Source organism: Ranitomeya variabilis, chromosome 8, assembly GCF_051348905.1.
Source record: "Ranitomeya variabilis isolate aRanVar5 chromosome 8, aRanVar5.hap1, whole genome shotgun sequence".
NCBI lineage: Eukaryota > Metazoa > Chordata > Amphibia > Anura > Dendrobatidae > Ranitomeya > Ranitomeya variabilis.
Genome location: NC_135239.1, coordinates 165,310,475 through 165,322,586, shown reverse-complemented (window position 1 = coordinate 165,322,586; position 12,112 = coordinate 165,310,475).

The following is a 12,112-nucleotide window of genomic DNA, read 5'->3' as shown; positions in this document are numbered from 1 at the left end:
CTGTATCCCCTCTGTTCCGCTCTAGTCAAAATCCTATCACATTGCATAGGCTCAGGTCTCTGCTCAGAGGACGCTGCCATATGGTGCACCACTTTGCGTTCGCGCAGGCGCCGATCAATCTGAATGGCCAGAGACATAGATTCGCTCAAACCAACAGGCGTGGGGAACCCCACCATAACAACCTTAAGGGCTTCAGAAAGACCCTTTCTGAAAATTGCTGCCAGAGCATCCTCATTCCATTTAGTGAGCACAGACCATTTTCTAAATTTCTGGCAGTATAATTCTGCCGCTTCCTGACCCTGACACAGGGCCAAAAGTGTTTTCTCAGCATGCTCTACAGAGTTAGGTTCGTCATACAATAATCCGAGCGATTGAAAAAAATGCATCTACATTAAGCAATGCCGGATCCCCTGACTCAAGGGAGAATGCCCAGTCCCGAGGGTCACCACGCAGCAGAGAAATAACTATTTTAACTTGCTGAATGGGGTCACCAGAGGAACGGGGTTTCAGAGCAAAAAACAATTTGCAGTTATTTTTAAAGTTCAAAAACTTAGATCTATCCCCGTAAAACAAATCCGGAGTAGGAATTCTAGGCTCTAAGGCCGGAGTCTGAACATAATCTTGAATACTCTGTACTCTTGCAGCAAGCTGATCCACACGAGAAAACAACCCCTGAACATCCATGCCCGCATCCAAATCCTGAATCACCCAGAGATTAAGAGGAAGGAAAAAGACAAAACAGACTAAAGAAAAAAAAAATGGCTCAGAACTCTTTTTCTTTTCCTTCTTTTGAGATGCATTCAGCTCATTTTGGGCCAGTTGTACTGTTATGGTCTGGTGATGTAGGAGCGACATGCGACTAGCTCTGAGCAGGTGGTAACTATACAGACCGCAGTTCCTGATCTTAACACAGACACTAGCAGTAGCCGTGGGATGTTCCTGTCACTCCCTGGACACCTCGTCACAGCCGGAGAACTAGCTACCCCTAAAGGTAGAAACAGGAAAGCTATCTTGCCTCAGAGAAAATCCCCAAAGGATAGGACAACCCCCCACAAATAATGACTGTGAGAGGAGAAGGAAATGACATACGTAGTATGAAACAAGATTTAGCAAAGGAGGCCACTTCTAGCTAGATAGAATTAGTACAGGACAGAACACTGTGTGGTCAGTAATAAAAACTAGAAAAAGTCCACCGCAGAGAAATGCAAAAATCTCCACACCTGACTAAAGGTCTGGAGGGCAAACTCTGCTGCCCAGAGCTTCCAGCTTAGCTGAATAGGTTCATACTGATAAGCTGGACAAATGAGCAAAACATAGAAAGTGCTGAACAACAAAGTCCACAACAAGAAAGACAAGCAAGGACTTAGCTTTGCTGAACTGGTCAGAGTGTCAGGGAAATCCAAAGAGCCGTGACTCCAGGCTGGAACAATTGACAACTGGCATTGAATCAGGGAACAGGCCAGACTAATATAGCCGAGCCAGAAAGACGATCAGTGAAAACAGCTGCTGATGCTAAATCCCAGAAGCAGCCATACCACTCAAAACCACAGGAGGGAGCCCAAGAACAGAATTCACAAAAATGCCACTTACAACCACCGGAGGGAGCCCAAGAGCGGAATTCACAACAGATAATGCTCTCGTTCATCTTCATTGTCTACATCCACTGAATCATCACTTTTATACAACTTATTCTCACCAGGCATTCTATCCATCACCTGGGAATTTAGCAGAGCCACGTCATCATTCTTGGGACAGAGAATTGCATGAGAAGAGGCCCTCTCAACACTGCTTTGGTCGTTCACATCAATTTCAATGCATTGTCCAAAAACATCAGTTACGATGCAGTCAGTGCACAACATGTCTTCTGGTATTTCAATAATATCTTCTCCAAGGTTGTATTCCTTGCTAAGTTCACCGTTGCCAAGTTTAAGAAGCCAGTTGCTATACTCTGGGTCCGAAGATCGCATATTGTTAATTAGTTGGAGTTTATTGAACTGTTTCCAAAGGTCAGCCATTTTTAAGCTGGACTCGATAACATCTGTTCTTGTTCCATTTGGTATGACTGGAAGGCATTGCCTAAAATCTCCGCCAATGACAAAAACTTACCTCCAAACGGAATTTTATTTTTTTCAGCAACATTTGTAGTCATTACTTCAGACAGAAGTCTGTCAATTAAGCTCAAAGCATATTTGGGTGCCATGGTGCACTCGTCAAGTATGAAAACATGTGCATTTTTTAACAGTCTTCCTGCAAATGTGTCTTGTTTTATTCTGGAAATAGATATTTCATTGACTGGAACTGGTATCCAAAAGAGTGAATGGATAGTGCGACCTCCTCGTAAAAGGTTTGCTGCAATCCCTGTTGTAGCCGACGGCAATACGACTTTTCCCAACCCTCTAACGTGATGCATTATAACTTCATAGAGGTATGCTTTACCGCTCCCTCCTGGACCATCAATAAAGAAACATTTTGGCCTTGCATCTGTTTGGTTTTCTATAGCGCTCACAATAGTGTCATATGCAATCCGTTGTTGTTCATTTAAGGAGTTTGTCTTCTCTGTTGCCAACAATAATTCCTAAGCTTCGTCATACTCTGGAACTTGTGGAACTTGAATGGCAGGCTGGGGCAAATTAAAGTCTGAAAACGTTTTTCCATGTAGTAGTAAGATATTTTGGACATCTTGCATGGCATAAGATTCGCAATTTTGACAACTTCCACTTCTGTTGTGAAGACGTAAGCAGTAGTCCTCGATTAGATGTTCTTTAAAATTTGTCCAAAGTTGAGCTGGATTTGTAGGCGGTCCAAATACACAGATGAAGGCAAACAATTCACGAAGTTGCTTAGGCATATGTAGGGTAACTGCGTCTTCTAAAGTAAGTTTCCACACAGTATCATCCAATAGAAGTCCTAAAGCCAAAGCTGCAGCTTTAAATGTATCGTGCAATACTCCGTTAACTGTTTTCAAATCGTCATAAGTTTTAGCTCCTTTGATAAGTAGTAGTAACAGCCGAAGGCAATATCTTTCTTGATCCTTGACACTAACAGTATACATGCTTCCAATTATTCTGCTAACTCCTCGTTGTCTTGGATTCCAAGTTTTATTCCAAATGTAATGCTCAGGAATCTCTCGGTACAAATAGTGCCTTGCGTTTTCGTCACGTTGGTTCAGCAAAAACCATTCCATTAATGTTGATGTCGTGCTTAAAGTTTTTGAGACATCTTTGACTTCAGCATTTTCAAAGAAATAAAGCTGCTGTTGATTTGGTAAATGAATAGCTAAACGTATAATGGCATGGGACTGTGAATGCATTGGAAACGCAAATATCCCTCAAGCAGCTTCTGGAGCACGGACATATCTTGAGTCAATAAAAGTTGATGATTCATCGTGATTGACTGTTTTCTGTTGTATTTCGATGTTAGCTTTGTCATGCCTTGTAGATGTACTTGAAGAGATATTTTACACTTTTTATTGAAGCACAGATTTCTACGTTGATGTGACAGTTGTAGCATTTTGATAAGTACGGGTTGTATGGGACTATCCATGAGTTATTTATAATTTTGCTGCTGCTGCTTTTCTGTCATCCTCATTGGCGTATTTTCATTTACGACCCATTCTAAGATAGAAACACAGGGAGATGCCGCCCATACAGAGAGACGCAGGCACGCACCCTTCACAATGGCGACACTTGACAGTAGTGGAGGACAATGATGATTCCAGAATTAGCGGCAGACTGTGCCCGTCGCTGATTGGTCGAGGCCGGCTGGCCTCGACCAATCAGAGACTGTGCCCATCGCTGATTTGTCGAGGCCGCCAGGATAGACAGACAATTAAACCCTTAGACAATTATATATATATATAGATATACACAATATATGATACATTTGGAGTACAGGGTGATATACAGGGTGGGCCATTTATATGGATACACCTAAATAAAATGGGAATGGTTGGTGATATCAACCTCCTGTTTGTGGCACATTAGTTTATGGGAGGGGGAAAACTTTTCAAGATGGGTGGTGACCATTGCGGCCATTTTGACGTCAGCCACTTTGGATCCAACTTTATTTTTTGGTGCTTCCCCTTCACCCCAACGTATGTTTTTCCGTTGCTTCTGCCTAGTTATTGCTATACTTATCTATGCACTTAATTGCATTTACTTAGAAAATTATCTTATTGCCTTTTTTATGTAAGATTTATATATTGTATTGGTAGTATTTTTTTATGGGTGTTTAATAAACTATCAATGCTACTGTGGTCCACATTTCTGAAGAACATGTCGGTAGGGAGGGCGGTGCCCAGGTCCAAATTTAGCTTTGGTTGCTCATAGGACTCTAGTTACACCAATGGGTAGGGGGTGTCCTATGACGATACTGTGGGCCCGACATCACAGGGCTAACATCACTGGCTTGATTATAAGAGCATAGCAAGCTGTTATGAGCTTAGCAATCTGTTCAAACACTGTGAAAAAAAAAAAAAAACTGCTGAGGCATGCTTGTCAAGTCCCACATCTGGTCTCTTTGTGTGAGCCCGAAAACACCTACTCAATGCTCCAAACACATACTTTCAGGGGAAACATTAATTTTAACCTGTCATATCTGGATATTTAAAATGACTTTTTTTTTTACACTTATCGTATTCTTCGATTTTTGTTTTTTCTCCATTGATGTAATTATAAGTGCATGTTTTCACTAAACCGTGCAACAAGTAACATGTGGCTGATGCAATGGATTCTTATATGTAATATAACACTAGAGAACAGTCACATTCTCTTCCTGAACACCGCTTACATCACAGCATTAGGACGGTATTTTAGCTACATTTACACATATCATTTGCATTAGATGGAAAACGGCTAAGTACCTCGTCTTAGCATGTAATGTGGTCCCTGTATAATTGTACACATCAATCATTCAGAAGACCTGTAAAGGTTGTTCATTATTCATCTAATTGATCATGCAGATATAAACATTTCACCTATACCTTATGCATGCAAAATTAGTGTGAATTCCCATACACTAAAACAGCCCCTTGTATGGTTAGACATGTCACGCTCAGAGAATGCCAAGAGTGTGCAAAGCAGTCATCAAAGCAAAAGGTGGCTACTTTGAAGAACCTAGAATATAAGACATAATTTCAGTTGTTTCACACTTTTTTGTTAAGTATATAATTCCACATGTGTTATTTCATAGTTTTGATGCCTTCAGTGTGAATGTACAATTTTCATAGTCATGAAAATACAGAAAAATCTTTAAAGGAGAAGGTGTGTCCCAACTTTTGCTCTGTGTGTGTGTATATATATATATATATATATATATATAATATATATATATATATATATATATATATATATATTGCAGATATAGTCCCCAAAACATGTTAATCAATAAGTATTGCATTGCATTCATATGCCTTTACTAGCTATTTCCAGCCAGCTAACGCTCGGCACGCTCATTGCTATCTAATTAACGCTGCTAGTGATTTAACTAAAGTAAATAATGACAACATTCAATAGCGCTTACGCAGGTGGTAAATTAACTTAAAATGAAGTTAATAACAATAATTGTGGTAATGTGGTGGGGGGCAGGATTATGTGTGGTGATGTGGTGCGGATTGTGTGTGGTAATGTGGGGGGCGGGATTATGTGTGGTAATGTGGTGGGGGTGGGATTGTGTGTGGTAATATGGTGGGGGGCGGGATTGTGTGTGGCAATGTGGTGGGGGGCGGGATTGTGTGTGGTAATGTGGTGGGGGGGCGGGATTGTGTGTCGTAATGTGGGGGGCGGGATTGTGTGTCGTAATGTGGGGGGCGGGATTGTGTGTGGTAGTGTGGTGGGGGGCGGGATTGTGTGGTAGTGTGGTGGGGGCGGGATCGTGTGTGGTAATGTGGTGGGGTTGGGATTGTGTGTGGTAATGTGGTGGGGGGCGGGATTGTGTATGGTAATGTGGTGGGGGTGGGATTATGTGTGGGATTATGTGTGGTAATGGGGTGGTGGGCGGGATTATATGTGGTGATGTGGTGGGGGGCAGAGCTGCTGTGCAGGGGGCGGGATTAGCGAGTAATCACAATGCCTTATATATATATATATAGATATGCTGAATTGCATATTGTGAGAAAAGGCGACTCAGAAATACATAATAAACAGGAGGAATAAGAGTCATGCTAATAATAGGAATGTATTTAGAAAACTTTATTAATCCAATAAATCACTAGCAATATTCTCCCGTCTTGAAAAGGGGTGGGACGGGCATGTAAGAGTCAGATGCTCAATGATTCATAAAGAGGCACATGCCTCCTAATGAATCACAAGCATCTGACGAGTGGCATGCTTCTCCATACGCCTCGCCAGGAACCTTACTTCGGTCTGACTGGAGTAAGATTTCTTGCATAAGGAATGCCACAGCTCGTCATGAATTGGACAAGCTGTGGCGTCACACTCCTGCCACAACTCCATCCAGTTTCGCGGAGCTGGGAGAAACTTCGATAAAAATACCAAGTGTCACAAAATGTTTGCCCAACTCTGCTTTGCATAAAAATGTTGTGACTTTTCAAACCAACTTATGCGAAATTGCTTTGCTCAATAACTAAAAATACAGAACCTTCATGAGAACAGAGGACCATACATTGTTGCATAAAACAACCCCAAGAACCTATCCAATCTCATAACTTTTTCAAAATCTATATACTTTAAGGAAATTTAGTCGGGTTGATCTTGACATTATTAACATAACTTTTCTTTGTTAGCCAATATCCCATACAATATCAAGTATAATGTATATCCAAATGTTGTCCATCCAACTTTGGATTGGCTATTTAAGAATGTATTCTTTCAGGGCCCAGGAGGTTCCACCAGGTTGGTTGAAGAGTATGAAGATTTGGACTCCGATAATCCTCATCCAGCTATTGTAGCCCCTCTTTGAATGCGAAAGACCCCAACCACATGGGTCCGACGAAGTCTACCGCTCATCATTGTGAGGTGGAAAGACCTCACACGAGACGATGATGGTTTATCCATTACTCCTACATGAGAGCTTAGTAAGGACATGCTCAATCACAGTGACTTAGCGTACACTACAAAAACACTATACCGTTTCCATGAAACGCTATGATTTCTAGAGCTGGGCACTGAGCTATGCGTACAACTATAGCTTTTCTTCAATGCTTGCATAATAACTTTATCACACACCTTCACTATAAACGCACTTCATAATGTAAGATCTGAAAATGTTTATTTTCCTTTAAAATTACTACATTAAAATGTTATAATTTTACAAAACATGACAAATTCATGCCAATCTGGACCTTCCACTCCACAAAGGACTGAACATCGTGATGAAGTTCTTCACCCCTGATGTAAAGAATATCTCAATACCTGTATTTTAAAAAGAAATACCCTTATCTAAAGTGCATCTTACTTTCTTCACAAAATCCCATTAAAAAAAGTTACGTCTAAAAAAAATCAATATAATTTTAAACTGACCCTTAGGCCACATTCACACTTTTGAATTTTACCACCTATGAGAAATAGATTTTTTTTTTATATCAGATGTCAAATTAGTTGCCTGTTTTTTTCCCACTTTTTTCGTCTGTGCTCTCAAGCCAATAAAAAGACCCCTACATGGTTATGTTTTTATTGGGGTCTAAGGGGTATAGTTTCTCCTTATGGAGAGTGACATACCATCTCTGGCTTGTCAAGGTAAGGAGGCTTATTTGCCGTACAATGCTCCTCTGGGAAATTAAATGATAAAATGCTGCAGTGTTTCAGGGAAGACAAATTTAAAGCCAGATGTGACCATGCCACCAAGGTGACTAGTTCAAGGGTCCGATTCCCTGCTTCTCCTCGTTCCACTTCCATTGTCAGGGCTCTCATTACATATATGAATAAAGGTACCTTCACACTAAGCGACGCTGCAGCGATACAGACAACGATGCCGATCGCTGCGTCGCTGTTTCGTCGTTGTGTGGTCGCTGGAGAGCTGTCACACAGACGGCTCTCCAGCGACCAACTATGCCGAAGTCCCCAGGTAACCAGGGTAAACATCGGGTTACTAAGCGCAGGGCCACGCTTAGTAACCCGATGTTTACCCTGGTTACCATTGTAAAAGTACAAAAAAAAAACACATACAGGTCCTTCTCAAAAAATTAGCATATAGTGTTAAATTTCATTATTTACCATAATGTAATGATTACAATTAAACTTTCATATATTATAGATTCATTATCCACCAACTGAAATTTGTCAGGTCTTTTATTGTTTTAATACTGATGATTTTGGCCTACAACTCCTGATAACCCAAAAAACCTGTCTCAATAAATTAGCATATCAAGAAAAGGTTCTCTAAACGACCTATTACCCTAATCTTCTGAATCAACTAATTAACTCTAAACACATGCAAAAGATACCTGAGGCTTTTAAAAACTCCCTGCCTGGTTCATTACTCAAAACCCCCATCATGGGTAAGACTAGCGACCTGACAGATGTCAAGAAGGCCATCATTGACACCCTCAAGCAAGAGGGTAAGACCCAGAAAGAAATTTCTCAACAAATAGGCTGTTCCCAGAGTGCTGTATCAAGGCACCTCAATGGTAAGTCAGTTGGAAGGAAACAATGTGGCAGAAAACGCTGTACAACGAGAAGAGGTGACCGGACCCTGAGGAAGATTGTGGAGAAGGACTGATTCCAGACCTTGGGGAACCTGAGGAAGCAGTGGACTGAGTCTGGTGTGGAAACATCCAGAGCCACCGTGCACAGGCGTGTGCAGGAAATGGGCTACAGGTGCCGCATTCCCCAGGTAAAGCCACTTTTGAACCATAAACAGCGGCAGAAGCACCTGACCTGGGCTACAGAGAAGCAGCACTGGACTGTTGCTAAGTGGTCCCAAGTACTTTTTTCTGATGAAAGCAAATTTTGCATGTCATTCGGAAATCAAGGTGCCAGAGTCTGGAGGAAGACTGGGGAGAAGGAAATGCCAAAATGCCTGAAGTCCAGTGTCAAGTACCCAGTCAGTGATGGTGTGGGGTGCCATGTCAGCTGCTGGTGTTGGTCCACTGTGTTTCATCAAGGGCAGGGTCAATGCAGCTAGCTATCAGGAGATTTTGGAGCACTTCATGCTTCCTGGCACCTGCTCAGAGTGCCAAAACCACTGGTAAATGGTTTACTGACCATGGTATTACTGTGCTCAATTGGCCTGCCAACTCTCCTGACCTGAACCCCATAGAGAATCTGTGGGATATTGTGAAGAGAAAGTTGAGAGACGCAAGACCCAACACTCTGGATGAGCTTAAGGCCGCTATTGAAGCATCCTGGGCCTCCATAACATCTCAGCAGTGTCACAGGCTGATTGCCTCCACGCCACGCCGCATTGAAGCAGTCATTTCTGCCAAAGGATTCCCGACCAAGTATTGAGTACATAACTGAACATTATTATTTGATGGTTTTTTTGTTTGTTATTAAAAAACACTTTTATTTGATTGGACGGTTGAAATATGCTAATTTATTGAGACAGGTTTTTTCGGTTATCAGGAGTTGTAGGCCAAAATCATCAGTATTAAAACAATAAAAGACCTGACAAATTTCAGTTGGTGGATAATGAATCTATAATATATGAAAGTTTAATTGTAATCATTACATTATGGTAAATAATCAAATTTAACACTATATGCTAATTTTTTGAGAAGGACCTGTACTCACATTCCGGTGCCCGGCGTCCTTTTCCCTGCACTCCTCCTGCATCCTGTGTCAGCGCCGAACATCTCCGGCATCTCCCACAGAGCAGAGCGGTGACGTCACCGCTCTGCTTTACGGCCGGCACTTACACAGGATGCAGGAGGAGTGCAGGGAAGCGGACGCCGGGCACCGGAATGCGAGTATGTGTTTGTTTTTTTTTACTTTTACAATGGTAACCAGGGTAAACATCGGGTTACTAAGCGCAGCCCTGCGCTTAGTAACCCGATGTTTACCCTGGTTACCAGTGAAGACATCGCTGGATCGGTGTCACACACACCGACTCAGCGATGTCAGCGGGAGATACAGCGACGAAATAAAGTTCTGGACTTTCAGCAACGACCAGCGATCTCACAGCGGGATCCTGATTGCTGCTGCGTGCCAAACAACGATATCGCTATCCAGGACGCTGCAACGTCACGGATCGCTATCATTATCGTTGCAAAGTCGCTTAGTGTGAAGGTACCTTTAGGCAAGACTTCTCACTCAAGGGGAGTGGGTTGGGGAAAAGCAGCCCGAGCAGCATGATCCCAATCCAGCTATTAAATATTTTTGCTAAAAACCAGATTAAGGCCACGTTCACACTTTGCGGCGTCCCTCTGCGGGTTCTCCCGCAGCGGAATTGATAAATCTGCAGGGCAAAACCGCTGCAGTTATCCCTACAGATTTATCGCGGTTTGTTCCGCGGTTTCCGCTGCGGGATTACTCCTATACTATTGATGCTGCTTATGCAGCAATATGCAGCATCAATAGTAATGGTAAAAATAATAAAAATCGGTTATACTCACCCTCTGATGTCCGGATCTCCTCGGCGCTGCACCCGGCGCTCCGGTTCCAAAGTTGCTGTGCCGAGAAGGACCTTCGTGACGTCACAGTCATGTGACCCGGGCGTCATCACGGTCATGTGACCGCGACGTCACCGCAGGTCCTGTTCGCACAGCAACTCTGACCGGCCGCGTGCAGCGCTGAGAGGTGAGTATAGCATAATTTTTTATTTTTATTCTTTTTTTTACCCCAAATATGGTTCCCAGGGCCTGGAGGAGAGTCTCCTCTCCTCCACCCCCGGTACCACCCGCACATTAACCGCTTACTTCCCGCAACGTGGGCACAGCCCCATGCGGGAAGTAAGCGGTTCAATGCATTCCCTATGGGTGCAGAATCGCAGCGATTCTGCACAAAGAAGTGATATGCTGCGGGTTTTAAATCGCTGCGTTTCTGCGCGGTTTTTCCCGCAGCATGTGCACAGCGGTTTGCGGTTTCCATAGGGTTTACATGTAAATGTAAACACAATGGAAACTGCTGCGGACACGCAGCATCAAAATCGCGGCGGTTCCGCGGTAAAAACCGCAAAGTGTGAACATGGCCTAAAACATACCTGGCTAAAACTTCAGAGCGAGAGTCTGCTTAATGCAGCCAGGGGTTCAGGCAGCATGTAGCAGAAAAATCAGCTTAATTGGCATTCAAGTGAAATCTCTAGCTAAATGTTGCCAGGGGGCACTGCAATTGTTAATAATTCCGAAATTATCACCAGTTTACAAGGAATATGTTGTCTAATAAACTACCTCTGTCTCCAGCAAACAACATCTTTGCAGCAAGATGGCCTTGTTGGCTTCATCTCTGTACAGAGTTCTAAAAACAATCCTTAACTCAGCAAGATTATGTGAAAAACATCTTTTAGTGAGTCAGAGGCAATTACAGATAACACATATATCACCTAGAAAATATAAAAATTATCAACCGATTATCTGCATAAGTGAAATGAGCAATATTCAATGCTCATATCAATGTAAAGTCCAAACATACATGATCTGCTTTTCTCAAAACAGTGATGGTTTATTCCTTTTGGTTTAGATCCTACAGTATAGTGTATCTCATTCATATGCAAGATCACAGATATAAAAGACTGGGTTTGCATGCATCACTTGTCCGGGAAACATAGCTGGGTTCTGAAAATGCCACGATTAGCATTTTCTGATCCAGCTCCAGTAATAACAGATGCTTCGGATGAATGGGAACAAACCCAGAGGAATCTAGAGGATCAATTGTCAGTTTCCCTTTGAAATGTCTGTACTGCAGAGGAGGGAGAAATAAAATAGGGATTACCTTATAGAGTACATGGAAATAATCCCTTACAATATACTGTAGATATTGCTTTATAGTCAGCTACAAAAGGACTAGTAGAAAATTAGAAAAAAAAAATATATATTTCTCGTTTAACTCCACCTGGTGGCTAGCTTTTCTGTGTGCAGTTTAATTTGGACCATGAGATACAAATTGCTTTGATCTATTTTTAAAAAAGATACAGATATATATTATTGTGAATGGATCCCTCAGGGGTTTCACATCATCAGATTTTGATGGAAACCCCCACACAAGTGCTCAGCGTAGAG